Consider the following 23105-nt stretch of genomic DNA (forward strand, 5'->3'; position numbering starts at 1 on the left):
GACAGATAATAATTTCAATAATTCAATAATTTCATATAACTACAACTCAAAAAATTTCTTTTAGGAGTTAATTGAAGATTCTGCTGGAGAGGGAAGCAAAGTCAGATTTACCAAGAAGTCTGAATGCTCGTCCCCCCCCCCCTTTTTACAGGCAATAGGAAGTTCAACTAAAAAGAAGGGGAGTAAATTGATCAAAAGTCTTTTGCAAAAACTGTCTGACAGTTCCTGGAGGATACAGTAGGAAAAGGTTTAGATTGAAGTTGAGAGAGTAGTTAAGAGGCTACTAAACTAATTTAAGGAAAAAATAAAGTTAAAATCCCAACTAAACCAAAAACAAAAAGTATAAATGGAAAGAGAAAGATTTGAGACAAAAGGAAAGGTAATTTAATGACTAACTCGAAAGAGAAGAAAAATGAATGAATGAAAATCAAGAATGAGTTCAAACTTCAGGTGCTGATTTGGGAGTAGCCAATATAGTATAGAAGCCACTGGAAATGAATGACATTACACAGGAAAAGCTTAGAATGGGAATGTAGAAAAAAGAAAAAGAATCAAGTACTAAGGAATAGTTTTTCTCCAAATTGAAATGTCCTTATATAATAACTTTGCATTAGTAAAACCCACAATTATTACATTAGAAAATTTTTTAAATAATTTTTTTAGTTGTCAATGGACTTTATTATATTTATTTATATGCGGTGCTGAGAATCAAACCCAATGCCTCACACATAGTAGGTAAGTGCTCTACCACTGAGCCACAACCCCAGCCCTACATTAGGAAATTAAATCATAACTTTTGATCATTTTATACCTGCTCTTTTTAAAAATGCTTAATGAAAAGTTAAATGACTCTAAAAAGGAAGGGTAGTAATGTCATGATCATTTTAACTTCAATAAGAAAAGTTTTAAAAGGTTTGGATTAAAGGCAGCATAGTGTAATAATTAAAGGAGGAGAAATAATGTATTGAATGCCTAGCCTGGTCTCATGATTTTAAACATTTAGTATGTATTAATTCATTTCATCCTTACCAACAACCCTGTAAGTAGACTTTTTCCTAGAGTCAGACACATGCAGATAAGTAATTAGCCCAAAGCTAAATAACTATGGAGGGTTAGGGCAAAGTCAGAAGTTCTACAGCCAACATTTTTAACCACTATATTGGTTCTCAAAGAAATGATTAGATGTTAAAAATTCTTTTTGATTCAAATGTTGTATCTACTGCCAGTCTTACTATATTGGTAAGTTAAGCAACAATGTCTCAACTATAAGGAGATAATGAAGGTATTACAGGATAATTATGAGGACTTAGTCATAAATATAAACCCTGCATAATTATTATTATTACCGAGTAATAACATTTAACATTTATTAAGTATTACTGGAGTACATCCATTACAATAGTTCTCCCATATTAGTAGAGGATAAGTCTGAAGACCCCCATTGGATGTGTAAAACCATAGATAGTACCAAGCTCTATATATACATTTTCCTACATAAACATATATAATATTCAAAATTTATAAATGAGGCACAATAAATTGCCATACATCTTAGCAACCTCAGCATATAATATTTTTTTTCCTTTCAAGAACTTTTAAGTCAAGAACTTTCACCTTTTCATTTAACAAAAGGACCTTACACAGTTTTTCTTTGGTCTGTCAGACCTGCCAGCATCACTACTCTTACTTTGGGACAACTGTAAAATGAAATAAGGTACTTGAACATTAAGCACTGTGATGTCATGAAAGTCAAGCTGATAACTGAGATACAAAATGAGTACCAAGCAGGTACATATAGAAACAAGGATATACTGCACAAAACGATGACTCATATCACAGGTAAGACAGTTGTAAGACTTTATCCTAACAACACACAATTTAAAATTTATGTTTATTTCTGGATTTTTCATTTACATTTTTGGACTGACTGACTGTAGGTAACTGAAACCAGAGACAGGAAAACCTAAAATATAAATAGGGACTACTATATTCCATAAATACTTCACGTAGATTATTTTATCTAATTCTTAAATAATCTTTCAGAAAGTATCATTATTCTCCTAAGGCGGGGGTGGGGTGGGGGGGGGGCGGGGAATGGGACAAGATCACACTGCATGGCAAAACTATTATAAAAATGGCCCCAATTCTCCAATGCCCCCTTATATTCATATACCTTTCAATGTGACCAAGCAGGTCCTTCCTTCAAGATGCAGAGGTGGTTTTTCCCACAACTTGTATTTTGTCTGGCTTCAAAGACTTGCCTTAGGAGCTGGGATGTGGCTCAGTGGTAAAACATTTGCCTAGTATATGCAAGGCCTTAGGTTCTCTCCCCACTAAACACAGGGAGGGAAAAAAAGACGGCCTTGGACCAAGGGAAGAGATTCTGCCCGTTTCCACTCACTCTCTTGAAATCCTGTCACCACTATGTTGTGAACAAGTCCAGACTGTTCTTATAAATGTTAAGATACACATGACTTAGTCACCCTCCATTTTCCAGCAGAGAACCAGCTAACACACCAAAACAGGCCGCACTCCGGTCAACCCACCAAGTGACCACAGATATGAACAATGCCCACATGATCAGAACCACTTATTTGATCCATAGATTCATGAGTAATAATAATACATAACGCAGTGTTTTATGCCACTGTATTTGGGGTTAGGGAAGGAGTGTTACTGCAGAGAAACAGTTGTTTGAAACACACAGCGAAAAAAGTAGAATTAGTAAAGACACAGTCTACATTACTTTCTATAACTTCCAGTGTCAAAATAGATGTGACATTTAATACTGCTATAATATTTTCCTTCCTGAAACGAGTATTTTCCTATTTTACATTAATTTCAAAGTAATTTATAAAAACTTAAAATAGTATATGCAACTGTTTCCTCCTTTAAGCAAATAAAAAAAATTCCCAAAATAAATAACAGAACAAGAATTAAAACTCAGTTGCTAAGAGCCACTCCATTAGTTTACTGTGCACTTTCCTGGATATTAACAATTCTTTCAACATAAGTAAATATTTGTGTATTAGGTACCTGTGATGATTTGTATCTGGAATGTCCCCCAAAGGATATGCATTGAAGGCTTGGTTCCCAGCTCATAGTACTTCTAGGAAATGGAGAAAACTAGGAGTTGAGGCTAGATGGAAGAGGAAGTAACTACAGCATGCCTTCTGAAGTCACATTTTATCCCCAGCCCCCACACACCTCCCTCCCCACCCCCTCTCTCTCTTCCTGGCTTCCATGAAGTAAGCAATCTCTGCCCCACATACCCACTATAATGATGTTCTTCTGCCTCATCTCAAGCCCAAACCAATGGAGTCAGCCAACTATGGACTGAAACCTCTAAAACCATGAACCAAAATAAATCTTTAATATTTTTTTTTTATCTCAGGTGTTTGGTCAAAGTGACAGAAAGCTGAGCAATTGTACCTTATTAAATCCTCAAGTATTCTGAGATTGACCTATGTTCATTTGTATTAGCACATTCTCGTTCTTAACTGCTAACTTTGCTTCTTAAGTCATTGATATGTAATAACAACCACCATCTATCAGCCTACATGCATCCATGCCCATAAACTGTCTCTTCCTAATAGAAGTTGTCGGAACTCTTAAATAAAGCCAATCCTTGTAGTAAAGTCAATTCTTTCCTCCTCAAGACCACTGCTCCAGCAATCATAAAATCTCTCTCCTGTCTTCAGTGTCATTCTTCCTCTATTAGCTTATTCCCATAAGCACATAAACATGTTCGTCTTTTTTTTCATTTTTTTTCTTCTTTTTTTCTTTCAATCCCAACAACATTAGGCTTTGTGAATTTAGAGGTCTTCATTCCCAAGAAAGGAATGTTTCCACCAAGGAATGCAGCAATGACACCATTAAACTGGAAACTCAGACTGTCAATCAACCACTTTTGGTCTTCATGACAATGAATTAACCAACAAAGGGGGTTACATAACTGACTGGGATAACTGATCTTACTATCAAGGTACACAAAAAGGCTAACAAAAAGAATGTCTGGGGGCTGGAGATGTGGCTCAAGTGGTAGTGCGCTCGCCTGGCATGCGTGCGGCCCGGGTTCGATCCTCAGCACCACATACAAACAAAGATGTTGTGTCCGCCAAAAACTGAAAAATAAATGTTAAAATTCTCTCTCTCTCTCTTAAAAAAAAAAAAAAAAAAGAATGTCTGGAGGGCTGGGGCTCAGCGATAGAGCACTCACCTAGCACATGCAAGGCACTGGGTTCGATCCTCAACACAACATAAAAATAAATAAATAAATAAATAAAGGTACTGAGTCTGACTACAACTAAAAAAAATTAAAAAAAAAAATAATGTCTGAAATGAAGCAGTTTCTTTGGGGTTACATTTACTATTTTCATGTATTATCATTAAAGTCAGTAAAAACAATCCAGGCAGAACTGCTAATTACCAGACCCTGAAAGAATTAAAGTTTGGGTCAGGGTCACCCCACCAGGCAAAAAGCTAGATGAGATAGTTGCCAAAGAGAGAGTGAATATGAAATGTCAGTGGAAGAAGGCAATTACAGATAACAACTATACCACATACCTAGCTACAGAAATAAGAACTCTATGAATATTTTCTCTTGTTTTAATACAAAAGTGTGTACATAGTAACCAATATACTTTTTATCACCCTTCCTACATTCACCTAATAGTAGCTAACTTCATGTGGCAGCATTTAAATTACGTAGTATTAACTTAGGTAAAATGAAACCTAATCCAACAAGGGACAAATGGATTTAATATCTTCTTTTAAAGAGGGTTTGTGTATTATTTCAATAATATATAGTTTCACTATGCATAACAAAAGTATAATTTTATTTGCAAGTTTCTCTGACTAAAGAGGTGTATGGCATAGGTGGCATGGTAACAAGGGGTGGATTGTCATGGCTCTGTATTCTATTAACATACCTAGGTTGTAATTACACTTCTCCAAATTTTGATCCCTACACAGATGTGGGTTAGGTTTGGCCTCAAAAGAAAATTCTCATGACATTTAGAAGACAAAAGTAAAGTAGCAGCATGCTAGTAATGTGCAGAAATTCTACATAAGATCAGGTACTTTCACAGACATGGACCTCTTGGCTCACCTTTGGCATGGGATAGCTACTGAACCCACAACAACCCCATCTCTTATCAGATCCTTCTTTAGGTTCTATAACTAATCCTGGGACAGATTTGTGTATAGCTCCATGATAAAGTGAGCTTTAGCTATTGTACATTACCACATCATCAAAGTTGCAAGCTTGGGATCATGGGTTATTTCCATGACTTCCAAATCACCTTTGCAGTTTCTAGTACAATCAAGCTCTCCCCTTCATGTCTACTTTCCCTTTCCAACTGACAATTCTACTGACTTCAAGCCTATCACCAGACTCAGTAGTACACAACCAGTTCCTACTTTTGGTAAACATCCATTACTACAATAAATCCCTCATATGTTCACAATGATTTGCTTCTCTGATCAAACTCTAGTTTACAGAGAAGGAAGTGTAATTTAGGATTAGACTACTATAGAATGAGTTCATCACTTGTCACCTTTCATAGTTTAAATAACACTAAAAGATAAAGTCATGCATCACATATTGTGGCTATCATGCATCTTACTTCCCTTACATCAACAAAAATACTTAAGGTTTAACTGAAAATCATTAAATTTAGAATTCCTTTACTTCCTTGATTTCAAGTTCAAGTTTTAAAACGTACCTTCTTACAGTTAAACTTATATTGAAACAACAAAATGAACACTGTTCAAGAGAAAAAAATGAAAATCAACAAACCTTAATAAATACATTTATACAACACTAAGCATTACCTTAGACTTATATTAGCATCACAAAACAATAAATCCACTAAAAGATGTACATGTAATCTCTTGGACATAACTTTTTTAAAAATCTGTGTAGCTAAAATGACAGTCAAAAATTTTTGTGCAATGATCCAAGAGGGTCAATATATAACCACTTAAAGACAGATGTTCAACAACCTTATCTATTTTTAGACAGGAGTCATTCAGACAAACATTTACATATTAGTACTTTTTCTTCAGAATAGAAATACCAAAAGAGGTAAAGGTTAAAAACAGTTGATATCTGGTACCATGTGTCCCACTGTTATCAAATTACTGCTAATAAAAAACAACACCAGAATATGGCTGGTCTTTCATAAGCCTTTAAAAGTTTTTTAAGCTTCTGTCCTTTCACTAAATAATGACTTATTCAGACCAAGTGTACTTAACAATAGCAACAGTGAATTTGTACCTTATCCTAAAAACATTTAACACTAAAAAATGGTATAAATGAAAGCTGGGTGCAATGGCACACACCTATAATCCCTGCATCTCAGGAGGCTGAGGCAAGAGGATTGAGAGTTCAAAGCCAGCTTCAGCAAAAGCAAGGCACTAAGCAACTCAGAGACCCTGTCTATAAATACAAAATAGGATTGGGGATAAGGCTCAGTGGTCAAGTGACCCTGAGTTCAATTCCCAATACCAAAAGGAAAAAAAAAAAGAGAGGTATGAATAAAGTCAGTAATGGTATATAAGGCCTAGTTTTAAATTATACTGAAAATGAGTCTGTGAAGATTTCTGACAGTGGTGTAAAAGGATTTTTCCAGCTCATCATACTAATCCTTCCATAGATAATAAAGTCTGAGGGGAAAAGATGATTTGAAGACAAAAGAAAGTAACCAAGAACAAGTACAACTAGAGATTTAACCACTGAAAGAAGTATGTTGGGGGAAATCCAAATTTATGCAATTTTACCCTAATGCACTCCAGAGTCTATAACAGTATGGGTTAGCTAGAACTCAAGCAGAAAGCTAGTATTTTTTGGAGTTCATGGTTACAAAATAGCTAGAAATTCAGAGGGCAAATTCAGGAAACATGATAGCCACAACAGGAAAAGCCTCAAAAATTAATATAAACTCCTTCAAATTTTTCACTGATCCTTGAACTTCATATGCTTGGAGAAGACTGCAAGAATTCCAGCTGAAATAAACTAAAGAGCTGAAAGAATTCAGAAGCAAGTTCAGCTGCTACCCACTGCAAAGGTGACATGAGTGTGGAAGTTCCGATCTGAAAAGGGCTTAATAAACATCTCAAGCTTTCTACAGACCCATCTTAAAAGTACAACATCAAGCCTCCACAAATTCAAGATGATCAGCTATTAATTTAACTATATTCATAACAACATGCATGTAAATTCAGAGATACAATGTGTCATCCACAAAGTCCACTTTACAATTAAAACTTTCTAGACATGAAAAGAAGCAGGAAAATGTGACCCACTGCCAAGAGAGAGAAAGAGCAGTCAGCAGAAAATGACTATTAAGTAATCCAGATGAGGGAATTAGTAAATAAGGGCTTTAAAACAGACATTACAAATATACTCAAAAACAGAAATACATGGTGGCAATGGGGACTCTTAGTAGATAAGTGAAAAAATTTTAAATGAAACACTAGAATTGAAGGGTGCATTACTTGAAAATGAGTTTAACAGCACATTAGTAATTACACTAGTCAGTGACCTTAAAAGACAGGTCAATAGACAATGTGAAAAGCTACAAGAAAAAAAAAAATGTGGAAAAAAATTAAGACTCACAGACCTACACAACAAATATCAGATGAGTAACAGGTGTAACTAGACTCTCAGGAGAAAGAGGAAGTAAATAGGACAGGGAGTGTTATTTTCTTAATAACGGCTAAATGTCTGTGAAAGGTATCAATTCATATTATCAGATAAGCTCAGCAAACCCCAGAGTACCAAAATAAATTTAAAATACACATCAAATCGCTGAATAATAAAGTTAAACAAATAATGGAAACCAGAAGAGAATAAAATGACATCTTTAAAGTAATTAAAAGACTGTCAATCCAGAATTCTACATCCAGCAAGAACAACCCTGAAAAATAAGAGTAATGTATAGATACATTCATTTAAATGAAAGTTGAGAGACTATCATCAGGCTATGTAACAAAATGAAATATTAAAGAAAGTCTTAAGGGGGAAATGGCATTATGTGAAACAGTTCAAACACAAAGATATTTTTAAGAACCAGAAACAATGTGTAGTTATATACAAAAGTATAGAAAGCTTTATCTTTCTCTTCTACTAAACACTTCTGTGAAAGTCAACTATGTAAATCAAAGAAAGAAAGAAAGAAAAATTACATTGAGGCAAAACACATTTGCACCAATAGCACAAAGATTAAATATAATTACATCTGTAAGGTCCTTTTATTTTACAGGAAATGGCATAATGTTAATGCTAAGTAAACTATGAAAGTTAATGATGAATACTGTAATCCCCAGAGCAACCACTAGAGGAGGAGGAGGAGGAGGAGGAGGAGGAGGAGGAGGAGGAGGAGGAGGAGGAGGAGGAAGTCATACAGCTTTAAAAGGGGAAAAAAGTACTTCTTTAAAATGGAAAATTAAAATAATAAAAATTTCAAACAAAAAAAGGTGGAGTTAACAAAATTCAACATCCATTCAAAATTTTAAAATAAAAATCTTGGGCTGGGGTTGTGGCTCAGCAGTAGAACACTCGCCTAGCATGTACAAGGCCCTGGGTTCGATCCTCAGCACCACATAAAAATGAATAAAATAAAGATATTGTGTCCAACTACAACTAAAAAATAAACATTTTTTAAAATAAAATAAATAAAAATAAAAAACTTGCTAAACTGGAAATAAAGGGATCATCCTCCATCTCTTTGTTTTTAATCTAGAAAAAAGTACACTGCTAATCATTCCAGTCACTGGTAAAAGATTAACTGCTTTCCCCTTAACATTAAGGACAAGACAAGGACATCCACTCTATTTATCTTCAACGTGGTGATGAGAATACCATACAGTCCAGTAAGGTAATAAGAAATGAAAGGCTTAATGTTATGGTTTAGATACGTGGTGCCTCCCTCCAAAAGTTAACGTGTAAGAGATTTTTAAAAAATAAAGTTTAGAGGTAAAATAATTAGCTTAAGAGCATTATAACCTAATCAGTGGGTTAATCCACTGGTCGGGATTAACTGCATGGTAATTTGTCTTATTCACAGATAATATCACTGTTATAAAAAGGCAATAAAAAATACTATATACTAGCAGAAAAAAAAACTAAAAAATAAAAACTGGAAACTACTCTCTAAAAATACCAAAGTGGGGCTGGGGATGTGGCTCAAGCAGTAACGTGCTCACCTGGCATGCGTGGGGCGCTGGGTTCGATCCTCAGCACCACATAAAAATAAAATAAAGATGTTGTGTCCACCAAAAACTGAAGAATAAATATTAAAAAAATTTTTTTAAATACCCAAGGACAAAATTTTTAGGGATAAATTTACCAGTACCATGGAACATCTACTGAGGAAAACTGTAGGAATTAAGCAAGGCAGCCAAGAGAAAAACACAATTTTTGGTAGGGCCATAAGGGTAGAGCTACACAAGCCCTTTGGAGAGAACACTGCAATGCCACGTGTCCCAGAGGCTGGACGTGAAGGTACAGGACTTATTTGCCCAGCTGGATTTCAGTTTTGCTTTGGTCCCATTCCTTCTTTCTATACTGCTACTTCTCTCTTATAAAATGAAAATGTTTGTTCTGTGCCATTATACATTGGATATATGTAACTTGCTTTTGATTTTTACAGGGCTTACACTGAGAACCGGCCTTGAGTCTCAGAGAAGACTCTGGAGTAAGGCTGAAACTGTTAGACTATAGGGACTCTTGGAAATGGATTAAATATATTTTGCATTTTGAGAAGGGCATGTGTGGAGAGTAGTGACTTGGATCATGATGTTTGACTGCTTCAGAGCTGTTGGCTGCACTTTGCTCTGGGAACTTTCTGTTCGAAGGTACAGGACAAGATTGCACAGGAACTATAGTAAAGCTCTGCCTGAGGAAGTTCTATGAAAAGGTATGGAACAATAAGAGTCTTGACCTTGAGCTCAGACACCATCTGCAGGGGATAGAGAATTCTGAACATAAAAACATAACTTCAAGCCTACCTGCTTTGCAGAAACTCTGGACAATGGGCTTCTTGGATGCAACAGGATAATAACAGGATGTTCCTAGCACTGCAGAATACCTACAAAAATGTTTCTAGTTCTATAACTTTTCAGTGCACAAAAAGCAATGCCTCTATAGTTTTAACTACAGAGACCCTATAATTGTGAGACCCTATATAATAAATGTGCTGAGCTAGCTCTGGGTCACTGTTCCTCCATCAAAGGTCCATGTCCCACATGGGCCCAGCTTTCTAAGTATTTGTGTGTCTTTCTTAATCCCCCATTTTGCCCCTCACCAGTTTCTAGGGTTCAGCCATGCAGGTCGCAACGGGTATGAATTTTGGGAAGCCAAGGGCAGAATGTTATAGTTTAGATATGTGTAGTCCAACAGAGTTTATGTGTGAAGAAAATATAAGAACAAACATACAGATGTAAACAATTAGATTATGAACATTATAACCTAGTTAGTGATTACTTCACTGATAAAGATGAACTGGGTGCTAAATGTAAGGATGTGACTATACGAACCAGGTCACTACAGACATGCCTTTGAGGTTTCTTCTATTCTGTCCCTGGTGAGCAGAACACTCTGCTTCCTGATTGCCATGTCCTGAATTACTTTACTCCTTCACCATGATGTTTTGCCTCATCTCAGGTCCAGAGCTACAGAGTTAGTCGTCTAAGGACATGGACCGAGAACTATGAAACTGTGAGTGAGAAAAACTTTTCCTTTCTAATTATTTTTGCCAGATCTTTCAGTCACATGATGAAAAGGCTGACTAAAACACTTAAAGAGGGCTGGGGATGTGGCTCAAGTGGTAGCGCGCTCGCCTGGCACGCGTGCGGCCCGGGTTTGATCCTCAGCACCACATACAAAGATGTTGTGTCACCGAGAACTAAAAAAATAAATAAATATTAAAAATTCTCTCTCTCTCTCTCTCTCTCTCTTTAAAAAAAAAAACACTTAAAGATAGTAAAAGAAGGAATAAAACTTGTCTTATTCACAGATAATATCACTGTTATAAAAAGGCAATAAAAATACTATATACTAGCAGAAAAAAAAAACTAAAAAATAAAAACTGGAAACTACTCTCTAAAAATACCAAAGTGGGGCTGGGGATGTGGCTCAAGCAGTAACGTGCTCACCTGGCATGCGTGGGGCGCTGGGTTCGATCCTCAGCACCACATAAAAATAAAATAAAGATGTTGTGTCCACCAAAAACTGAAGAATAAATATTAAAAAAAATTTTTTAAATACCCAAGGACAAAATTTTTAGGGATAAATTTAACATGCAAAATCACTACAGAGCAAATGAAAAGGTTACATTATATATATTTACAGTAATAAATTAACACCGATTATCAAATTATACAATTAATATATCACATTAAAACATTAGTCTTTATAATAGAGACCTTACATGTATATATACACGTATAGATTACATTTCTGAAAACTATCTAATTGGAAAACTACAAACCTGTACTAATAGTCAATTATTGTGAAATAACCCCAAAACTTACCAGCTCAAAATATTTATTTTCTTCTTTAAGGTACTAAAAATGATTATTACACTTTATTTTCAAGTGATGATGTCATTCTACTGCATTAAAAATAAATTTAACTTTGCAAATGAGACAAGTTGGATGTGTTTCTAACACGACTTAAATAATACAGCTTTCTTCTCTGTGGATCTTGTTAAAAGTAAAGATTCACATGCAGTAGGTCTAAGATGGTCTACTAATTTGCATTTTTAACATGCTGTACATGATGCTAACATTTCTGGCTTTTAGACAACTTCAAAACATTTATTATTTCACACAGTTTCTGAAGGTCAAGAATTCAGGAACAGGACTGGAGTGTAGTTCAGTGGTAAAGTGTTTGTCTAGCATATGTGAGGCCTGATTCAATCCTCAGCACTGAAAAGACAAAAAAAAAGAAGGAAAAAAGAAAATAATAATAATAGTAATAATAATAATAATGCAGGAGCAACTTAGCTGGTAAGTGTGGCTGAAAGTCTCTCCTGACGTTGCAGTCAAACTGTAACTCAGGTCACCTACAGAAAGGTCTACTCCCAAGTTCACTCAAGGCCACTTGCAAAAGTCCTCAGTTCTCTGCTATGTGGATGTTGAGACAATATTTAATGGGTCTTTTTTTATATTTCTACATATTGCTTCTCAATGAGATGCCTGAAATCCACAAGAACACCACAAGTTCACAGAGTGGACTATGCTGTTCAACTATACCCAGCCAAAAGATACCACACCTTGCTCCACGCACAAATTAACCACACTTGAACTTCAGCTATGCTTTAATAATAGAGGAGATTAAAAAAAAAAAAAAAAACCAACAATCAAGCCCCAAGTAGGAAAGGCAAGGGTAGGCCTCTCAGGTCCCACTCAACAGACATTCATTCCTACAGTGAAAAAGAAAATTAACATAAAGGCTTGATATACTACATATACAAAAGGGTCTCAATCTAGATCATTCTAGGATATTTTGGCAAGTGAAGAACATACCTTAAAATGGCCCACACATAAGAGTGAAAGAGAAATCCACTCTAAGAGATATATAAAACCCAACACAAGAATACAAGAAACATGGGGGGGGGGGGGGGAGAAAAGCTAGTACAATATCTCCTAACATTCATAATACACAAACAATTGACTCAAGATATTGTAGAAGATGAAATATCAGATAAAGAATTCAAAGGGATGAATATAAAACGATCAATGAATTCAAACAACACAGAAAAACAACTGAATGAATTAAGGAAATCAGTACAGGCTATGAATGAGAAACTCAATAAGGAGATAAAAATATTGAAAAAGAACAAACAAAAATCTTGGAAATGAAAGACAAACCAAACTATTCAGTAAAGTCTCTCAAATAGAGCAGATCACATAAAAATGGAAAACAAAGTATCCAACTTCAACATTCAGACAATATTTTAAAAAACTAACCGTAACCAGAATATACAAAAACTCTGGGACAACATTTAGAAAACAAATTTTAAAATCATTGGAGCTGAAAAGGGATGGCAAGATTCAGGACAATGGAACAGATAAACACTTCAGGGAAATAAATTTTCCAAAACAAGAAAATGAAATGGACTTCCAGATACAGAAGATATTCAGAATCCCAAATAGACAACATGGAAGAAGGATCTCTTCATGGTATGTTATAATTAAAATGCCTTACAGAAGAAAAGATAAAATTTTAAAAACCTCAAGAGAAAAACATCAGGTCACATTTAGAAGTAAGCCAGTTATGATTACTTTCAATTTCTTAAGCACAAACTCTAAAAGTCAGGAGTACTTAGTGCCGCAGTCTGGCTGGGCACAATCAGGAGCCACTTGTCAAAAGAAACTAACTTTATTTTTAGAACCACACACGCCAAACAAAACAGCCTCTCAGGAAAAACCCTCAGAGCCTCAACTGCCACCACCGGCTTTCCACAAGCCTCTCTCTCCCACACAAGCTTCTCTCCACCTCCCACAATCCTCCTGCTCTTGAAGGCGATTGGCTGGGTCACGTGGGCAGAGCCAAAAAAGTCCCCCAATGAGCAGCTCCGTGGTCTGAAAGGGCAGGGAAACAGCCCAATGAGCATCACCGCAGAGGAGCCAATCAGCTAGATGTTGCTGGGGCCGCTGTGAGCCAATCATCAGCCGGCAGCTGGAAGTTTGCTGGGGCCCCTTCGGCTGTGGCTCTCAACACTTAGAATGATGTATTCCAAATCTTGAAAGAAAATAACTGTCAACCAAGATTGCTATGCACAGCAAAGCTACTACTCAGAATCAAAGACATAAAAACTTTTCAAGATAAGCAGAAATTAAAAAGAATTTATCACTACTAGGCCAATACTACAGAAAAATCAATAACATCTCAAAACTTACAAATACACAAATCTAATTTATACAGTGGTTAAGCAAATGAGAAACAGGACCAAATTAAACACTAGAAACAAATCAAAATGACAAGAATTAATAAACAGCTCTCTATAACAACATTAAATTTCAAAGTAAAATAAGTTGTCAGAATAGATTAAAAAAACAAGACCCAACTATCTACTGTTTGCAAGGGACCTACCTTAAAGGTAAAGAGAGTCACAGGCTGAAAGTGAAAGGACAGAAATTGATACACATGCAAACAGAGCCCCAAAACAAGCAGGATTAGCTATTCTCATATCCAAGAAAACAAACTTCAAGCCAAAATTAATCAGAAGATACAAAGAAGTCACTTCATACTGGTAAAGGAAGTAACACAACAAGAAGATATAACAATAGTAAATATTTATGCTCCAAACACTGGTACATATAATTACATAAAACAGACACTATTCAAATTAAAGACTCAGACCCCAGTACAACCATACTAGATGATTTCAACATACCTTTCTCACCAATAAAATGGGCATCCAAACAAACTCAGCAGAAACTTGAAACCTAAAATTATTATAAATTAAATACTTAACAGACTTCTACAAAAATATTGCACCCAAACACAGATGAATACATTTTCCTCTCAGCAGCTCACAGAACCTTCTTCAAAACAGCCAGGAAAGGTAGGCACATACCTATAATCCAGCAGCTTGGGAGGCTGAGGCAGAAGTATTGAAAGCTCAAAGCCAGCCTCATCAACAGTGAGATGCTAAGAAACTCAGTGAGACCCTGTCTCTAAATAAAATACCAAGAGGGCTGGGGATGTGGCTCAGTGGTTAAATGCCCCTGAATTAAATCCCTGGTACAAAAAAAAAAAAGACCATATTTTAGGCCCACAACAAATCTTAGCAAATACAAAAAAAGAAAAAAATTAATATAATTCCTTGTATCTTATCAGATCATAATTAAATGAAATCAAAAATCAACACAAAAAAACTATATAAACACATGAAGACTGAACAATATATCTTTGAATGATCAATGGGTGACAGAAGAAAATGCAAGAAATTTAAAAATGTTTAGAATCAAATGAGAATAGTGATACAACATATCAGAACCCTGGAGACACTATGAAGGCAGTTCTAAGAGGAAAGTTTAGGGCTATGAGTGTCTACATAAGAAAATCAGAAAGATCTCAAGGAAACTACTTAATGATGCATCTCAAGGCCCTTGAAAAAGAACAAATCAATTCTAAAACCAGTAGAAGGAAGGAAATAATTAATATCAGAGCTGAAATCAAAGAAAATTGAGAATAAAAAAAGAATAAATGGAATAAGCAATGAGTTCTTTAAAAGGTAAAGAAGATTAGTAAGCCCTTATCCAAACTAATCAAAAGAAAATAAAGACCCAAATTTAAAAATAAGAGGTGAAATGGAGAAATCACCACAGACATAACAGAAACTCAGATGATCATTAGGAAGTATTTTGAAAAACTATACTCCAATAAATTGGAAAGCAGAGATTAAATGGACACATTTCTAGACACATGACCTGGCAAAATTGAATAAAGAAGACACAGAAAACCTAAAGAGACCAATAACTGGAATGAGATGAAAGCATTCATAAAAAGCCTTCCAACAAAGAAAAGTCCACAACAAGATGGAATCTCAGCTGAATTCTACCCAATCTTTTAAAAAGAACTAAGGTGGGCTGGTGTTGTGACTCAGTGGTAGAGCGCTTGCCTAGCACATGTGAGGCCTAGGTTCAATTCTCAGCATTGCATTTGATAAAAAAACAAAATAAAAAAATTTTTTTTTAAAAAAAGAACTAATGCTAATGGTTCCTCAGTTTACTGATTATTAGAAAGAGATGGAACACTTACAAGTTCATTCTATGAAACCTGTATCATCCTTATACCAAAACCAGAGACAGACTCATCAGGGGAAGAAAACTACAGACCAATATCCCTAATGAACTTAAATGTAAAAATCCATAATAAAATATTAACAAATCATATTCAACAACATATTAAGAAGATTACACATCATGACCAAGTTGGTTTTATCACAGAGAAGCAAGGATGGTGTTATGGTTTGGATGTGAAGTGTCCCACAAAAGCTCACGTGTGAGACAATACAAGAAGGTTTGGAGGAGAAATGATTAGGTTGTAGCTTTAGCCTAATCTGCAAGAATTGGTAGGGTGAGACTGGAGAAGATGGGAACTGGGGCATGGTTTTGGTGTACGTGTCTTGTATCTGGAGAGTAGTCTCTCTCTGCCTCCTGGGTCACCATGATGTGAGCTGCTTTCCTCCACCACCCTCTCCCACCACAATGTTCAGCCTTGGAGGAATGGAGTCAGCCTTCTATGGACTAAGACCTCTGAACCCATAAGCCCTCAAATAAACTTTTCCTCCTCTACTATTGTTCTGGTCAGATCCTTTAGTCAAAACAGCAAAAAAAAAAAAAAAAAGACTAAAATAGATGGTTTATCGTATCAAATCAATAAATGCAATTCATCACATAAATAAATTTAAGGACAAAAATCATTTTGTCATCTCAATAAATGCAAAGAAAGCCTTCAATTTTCAAGGACCATTCATGATAAAAATACTCAACAAACTAGGGACAGAAGGAACTTACCTCATCACTATACACGTTATATATGACAAACCCAAAGCCAACATCACAGTGAACAGAGAAAATTGAAAGTATTTCCTTTATAATCTAGAGCAAGACAAGTATGTCCACTCTCACCAGGCCTATTCAATATAGTACCAGAAATCTTAGATCAACTAATTTGGCAAAAGGAAATAAGAGAGATTAAAAGAAAAAAAACAAGATCAAATTATCACTGCAGACTATCTGAGCCTATACTTAGAAGACTCAAAAGCTCCACGAGAAGACTGCTATAGCTAATAGGTTCAGCAAAGTATTTTACAAAATCAACATACAAATATTAATAGCTTTCCTATATGCCAATAATGAATCTGCTAAGAAAAAAGAAAAATCCCATTCACAAGACCTTTAAAAAAAAAAAAAAAACTTAAATCAAGGAAGTGAAAGACTTCTACATTGAAAACTATAGAACACAGAAGAAAAAAAAAAATTAAAAGTTAGATGACCTTGCATGCCTGTAATCTCAGCAGCTCAAGAGGTTGAGGCAGGAGGATCCTGAGTTCAAAGCCAGCCTCAGCAAAATTGAGGCACTAAGCAACTCAATGAGACCCTGTCTCTAAATAAAATGCAAAATAGGGCTGGGGACATGGCTCAGTGACAGAGTGCCCAAGTTCAATCCTGGGTACCAAAAAAAAAAAAAAACTCAGAAGATGAAAAGACCCCCATGCCCATGTTCATGCATAGGTAGAACTAATATTGTTAAAATGGATATGCTACTAAAAAGTCACAACAATTCAATGTAATCCCCATCAAAATACAAATGCCATTCTTCACACAACTAGAAAAAACAGTCCTAAAATTCAACAAATAAAAGACACAGAATAACCATAGCAATTTTAACCACGCCCCCCCCCCAAAAAAAAAAACAATGCTGGAGACATTACAATACCTGAATTCAAATTTTACTACAGAGCTATAGGAACAAAAACAAAATGGCAAAATGGTACTGGCATTAAAATAGACACACAGACCAACGGTACAGATTAGAATACACAGAGACAAACCCACACAGACATCTGATCCTTGACAAAGGTACCAAAAACAAACTGGGGAAAAGACAGTCTTTAACAAATGGTGCTGGGTAAACTGGTTATCTATATGTAGAAGAATGAGACTAGATTCTTATTTCTCATCCTCCACAAAAGTCAACTCAAAATGGATCAAAGACCTAGGTATTAGACTAGAAACTCCGACTCCTAGAAGAAAACATAGGGTCAACACTCCCAACATATTGGCACTTTATCAATAGGATCCCTAAAGCTCAGGAAATAATACCAAGAGTTAACAAATGGGATAGCATCAAATTTAAAGGATTCTGCACAGAAAAGGAAATGAGAATGTGAAGAGAACCCACAGAATAGGAGAAAATCTTTGCTAGCTACTCTTCTGACAGAGAATTAATATCCAGAATAGAGAACTAAAAAATAATAATAATAATAACCCAAATAACAAATGGAAAAATGAGCTAATCAGACACTTCTCAGAAGAAATATAAATGGCCAACAAATGTATATAAAAATGTTCAACATCATTAACTATTAGGATGATGCGAATCAAAACTATACTGAGACTTCATCTCACTCCAATCAGAATGGCAGCATCAAGAATACAAACAATAGGGCTGGGGTTGTAGCTCAGTGGTAGAGCGCTTGCCTTGTATGCATGAGGCCCTGGGTTCGATCCTCAGCACCACATAAAAATAAATAAATAAAGATATTGTGTCCATCTACAACTAAAATATATATATTATATATAAACAATAATAAATACAAACAATAATAAATGCCAGAGAGGATGAAGAGAAAAAGGAACACTTTTTACACTGTTGATGGGTCTGTAAATTAGTACAACCACTATGGAAATCAGTATGAAATTTCCTCAAAAAACTAGAAATGGAACCACCATATGACCTAACCATACCATTTCTCAGTATTCATCATAAAGAATTAAAGTCAGGGGCTAAGGTTGTACTCAGTGGTACAGAACTTGCCTACCATATGTGAGACACTGAGTTCAATCCTTAACACCACATAAAAAATAAATAATAAAGGTATTGTGGGCTGGGGATGTGGCTCAAGTGGTAGCGCGCTCGCCTGGCATGCGTGCGGCCCGGGTTCAATCCGCAGCACCACATATAAAACAAGGATGTTGTGTCCGCCGATAACTAAAAAATAAATATTAAAATTCTCTCTCTCTCTCTCTCCCCTCTCTCACTCTCTCTTTAAAAAAAAAAAGGTATTGTGTCCATCTACAATTAACAATATTTTTTTTAAAAAAATTTGAAAAGTCATCATACTACAGTGATACATACATACAATGTCATAGTAGCACAATTCACAAGAGTCAAACTGTGGAACCAGACTACATACCCAATAATGGACAAAATGGATTTTTTAAATGTGGTAAAAATATACAGTAGAGTTTTGTTCAACCATAAGAATGAAATTTTTTTATGTCATTTGTAGAAAAATGGATGAAACTTGAAAACACTGTGTTAAGTGAAACAGGCCAAACTTAGAAAGTCAAGGGCTATTATGTTTCTCTAATATGTAGAAGCTAGAGACAAAGAAAAACGGGGTAGAATCTCATAAAAATTGAAGGGAGATCTGTACAGTGGAAGACAGGAAGCAGAGGAAGGGAGGGAAAGGGAAAATATTAGAGAATGGTATCAGTCAAATTATATTGTTATATTGTGTACAAATATGAATATGTAACAAATCCCACCATTATGTACTGATGTACCAATTAAAAAATTATGGAAAAAAATTTCAAGTCCCCTATGTCCATACAGATTTCCTCATGTAACACATTGCACAGCATGTAAAACTGTCATCTGGTCCACTTCATATTACCCAGTATAAACCAGAGCTCAAGGCACTGGCACAAAAATACTAATATCTCTGCTATCTACAAAAAACTATCCTTCAACTCTAACCCATGAGTCATGCATGTATCTTCTATCAACATCTATATAACTGTAGCAGGATGATTTGTTAGCTTGTAAACAGGTAAAATCCGAGATCACAGCATGAGGATTGCAAATTTGAGGGAAGCCTCAGCAACTTAGCAAGACCCTCACCATTTAGCAAGACCATATCTCAAAAAATAAAAAGGACTCGGGATTTGGCTCAATGAGCACCCCTGGATTCAATCTCCAATACCATTTAAAAAAAAAAAAAAAAAAAGCCAGAACTTTCAGTCTTGGCAGTGACTACTCCACAACAAGGCAACTTGTTTTCCTCAAAGTGGGTATTAAGAGAGAGACCAATACACAAGCCACAGTGCATTTAATACACTAATTTCAAGTCACATATCATCACCCTTTCTCCACAAACCAACTCTGATACAATGTGGAAGATGACTATAAAAGTTGCAAATACAGGGAGGAAGGAATCACTGAGGACCCTGTTAAAGACTGAAGACCATATTCAATACTGTTAAGAGGTCAATTCCCCACGTATCTAGGGATGAATACAATCCCAATCGAAAATCCCAAAATCCTTTTTCAGAGAAACTGACAAACTGACAAAGGCATGGATGGTGGCACACACATGGAATCCCAATGACTCAGAAAGTTTGATCTTAAGGTAGTGCAACTTGGAGACAGTGAAACCTTTCAGAGGTAGGGCCCACTGGGATATCTTCATGTCACTGGGCAATAGTGGGAACCCTGCCACTCCCTCCATTCTTTTCTCCCTCAGTCTCTCATTACACACATGCAATAGTTACATGGTTTTGCTCCCTGACATGTAACTATTGCAGCCAGCAGCCCCATCAGAGGCTTAAAAACAGAAGGTGCACCTGATGACCAAATGGAAACTCAAAAACTATGAGCCCCAAAATAAGTTTTTGAGAGTAGACTGTCTCAGGAATGTAATATAGTAAAAAAAAAAAAAAGCTGACAAACACAACTATAAATCTTCTTTAAATAAAAAAAAAAGTGACAATATTCTTTTTTTAATAGTTGTAGATTGACAGCATGCCTTTATTATATTTATTTTTTTAAATATGCTTTTAGTTGTTGGTGGGCCTTTATTTTCTTTTATTTATTTACATTGGGTGCTGAGAATCTAACCCAGTGCTTTATACATGCTAGGCAAGTGCTCCACCACTGAGCTACAACTCCAACCCATTTTATTTATTTTTATGTAGTGCTGAGGATAGAATCCAGTGCCTCACATATGCTAGGCAAGCACTCAGCCACTGAGCTACAGTCCCAGCCCCACAATATTCTTTTGACTTCGGAGTAGGCAAAGGCTTATTCAAATTCAAAAAACACAATCAACAAAAGAAAATATTGGCTAACTGGACTTCTTCAAAATTAAAAGCTTCGGCTTCTCAAAAATATAGTTTAGGGTAGGAAGACAAGCTACAAACAACAGAAATATTAAATTCAAAGATTTGGCAAAAAAAATTATATTCAGAATGTATTAAGAATTCCTGATAGGAATAGTAAAGAATAGAATGAATTGGACATAACTTTCCTACGTTTGTATATAAATACATGACCAGTGTTTACTCCATATCACATACAACCACAAGAATGGGATCCTAATTATAATACTTTATACTCCATACATGTATAATATATTCTACTAGATATATACATACCTAAAATGAACAAATAAAAAAAAAGAATTCCTACAAATCAATAATAAAAAATCATTTTTTAATGAGCAGAAAATTTGAAGAGCCATTCCACACACAAAAAAAAAAAAATACTAATCAAGGAAATCCAAAATAAAACCACAATGAGAGACCATATAACAACTAGAATAGCCAAAATTATTATTACTTAGGTAACAGTGATTACGTGGGTGATTCTGATTACTCAAATGTTGGCAAGGATATAAAACAATTAGGACTCTCATATATTCAGTTAGGAGTATAAAACGGAAAACCACTTTGAAAATCTAGTTTCTTTTTTTTTTTTTTTTAGAATTTTAATATTTGTTTTTTAGTTTTCAGCGGACACAACATCTTTGTTTGTATGTGGTGCTGAGGATCGAACCCGGGCCGCACGCATGCCAGGCAAGCGCGCTACCGCTTGAGCCACATCCCCAGCCCGAAAATCTAGTTTCTTATAAACATACATCTCCCTATAAACCAGCAATTCCATTTCAAAGTATTTATCCAAGAGAAATGAAAACACATGTTTGCAAAAAGACCTGTACAGGACTTAACTCAGTCAAAAACTGTATCCAGTTTTTGACATCAAAAACTGGATTCAACCCAAATGACTATAAAAAACCATAAACTGTGGTATATTCATCCACTGAAATACTACTCAACAAAAAAACAAAGAACTACTGATACTTCCAACCACATGAATGAATACAAACTATATGTTAAAAAATAAACCAGATACAAAAGCACCCACACTGTATGAAGTCAGAACAAAACTAATCTGCTTTTAGAGTGCATGAGGGCAAGAAGAAATGAATGGAGAGGTAAACAAGAGAAATTCCTGGGATAATGAAAATGCTTTACATCTTCTCTGGGATATCGGTTACACTGGTATAATGTCATACATCATCAAAATTAACATGAAGGTTTTGCACATTACATTTCAATAAAAAGACAAATAATTTCTAATGAATTTGTGAGCTCAATATTATATTAATTTTGTTTTGAATAGACACATATATAATTTCTATACATATATTTGTGTATATTCAATAAATATTTATCACCTACTATGTGCTAAACACTTTGCTGGCTTCCAAAATAACTAAAGCCCATGCTCTCAAGAAGCTAACAATCTTGGGCATAGAAACACATGTGCTTAAACAAATAATAAAAACAGAAAACGTGGGACTTTCCCTATCAGGTATACATGGGATCTTGTTAAAAAAAAAAAAAAAAAGATGCAATGTATACTGCCTGAAGTAAGAGTCAGGTATGAGAAAAACCTATTAATTGCTGAATAGGAGGTGTAAAGCAGAACTTTGGAAATGTGCACAAGGAAGAAAAAGAGTTTTTAACAAGCTGAGAAATACCACATGGAAAGACACAGAGATAAAGGGTCTAATATAGTAGGGAGCTGGGAACAGTTCAACATTTGGAAGAATCTGGGCTGGGGATGTGGCTCAAGCAGTAGCGCTCGCCTGGCATGCGTGCGGCCCGGGTTCGATCCTCAGCACCACATACAAACAAAGATGTTGTGTCCGCCGAAAACTAAAAAATAAATAAATATTTAAAAAAAAAAAAAAAACATTTGGAAGAATCAGAGAGCCTAGAAAGAAATGAAATGCCAGCAAGCTACCATGCTCATGCTAAGGTATTTGAATTAAAGAGACACTGAAGAGTTATAAGCAAGCAATGAGACACAAAATTTGTGATGAGAAATATCCATGGGAGGTGGGGGAGGGAGAAAGAGAACACATACAGGCAAGTCTGGAAGGGAATAAAATTGCAAACAGACTAGCAGTAAGAAGAGAACTCAGGAGAACAAGCAAGCGACATTTCACTTTTAGTAAACAAACCAAAGATACAAGAATGAAGAGTAACTCAGAATCTTAAAATAAGAAAAA

General features: G+C 35.4%; 1 protein-coding gene and 1 non-coding gene across 8 annotated transcripts in view; one reads left to right on the plus strand and one right to left on the minus strand.

Moving 5' to 3' along the window:
* The window catches only part of Pds5b (PDS5 cohesin associated factor B), a 197850-nt gene that overhangs the window by 164922 nt on the left and 9823 nt on the right, over positions 1 to 23105 (minus strand). The gene's annotated exons all lie outside the window — the stretch shown is intronic.
* Positions 18195 to 18267, plus strand: Trnat-ugu (transfer RNA threonine (anticodon UGU)). Its single transcript has one exon. It is a non-coding gene; the product is annotated as a tRNA-Thr (tRNA).

The sequence above is a fragment of the Marmota flaviventris genome, chromosome 4 (assembly GCF_047511675.1).
Source record: "Marmota flaviventris isolate mMarFla1 chromosome 4, mMarFla1.hap1, whole genome shotgun sequence".
In the NCBI taxonomy this organism is placed as follows: Eukaryota; Metazoa; Chordata; class Mammalia; order Rodentia; family Sciuridae; genus Marmota; species Marmota flaviventris.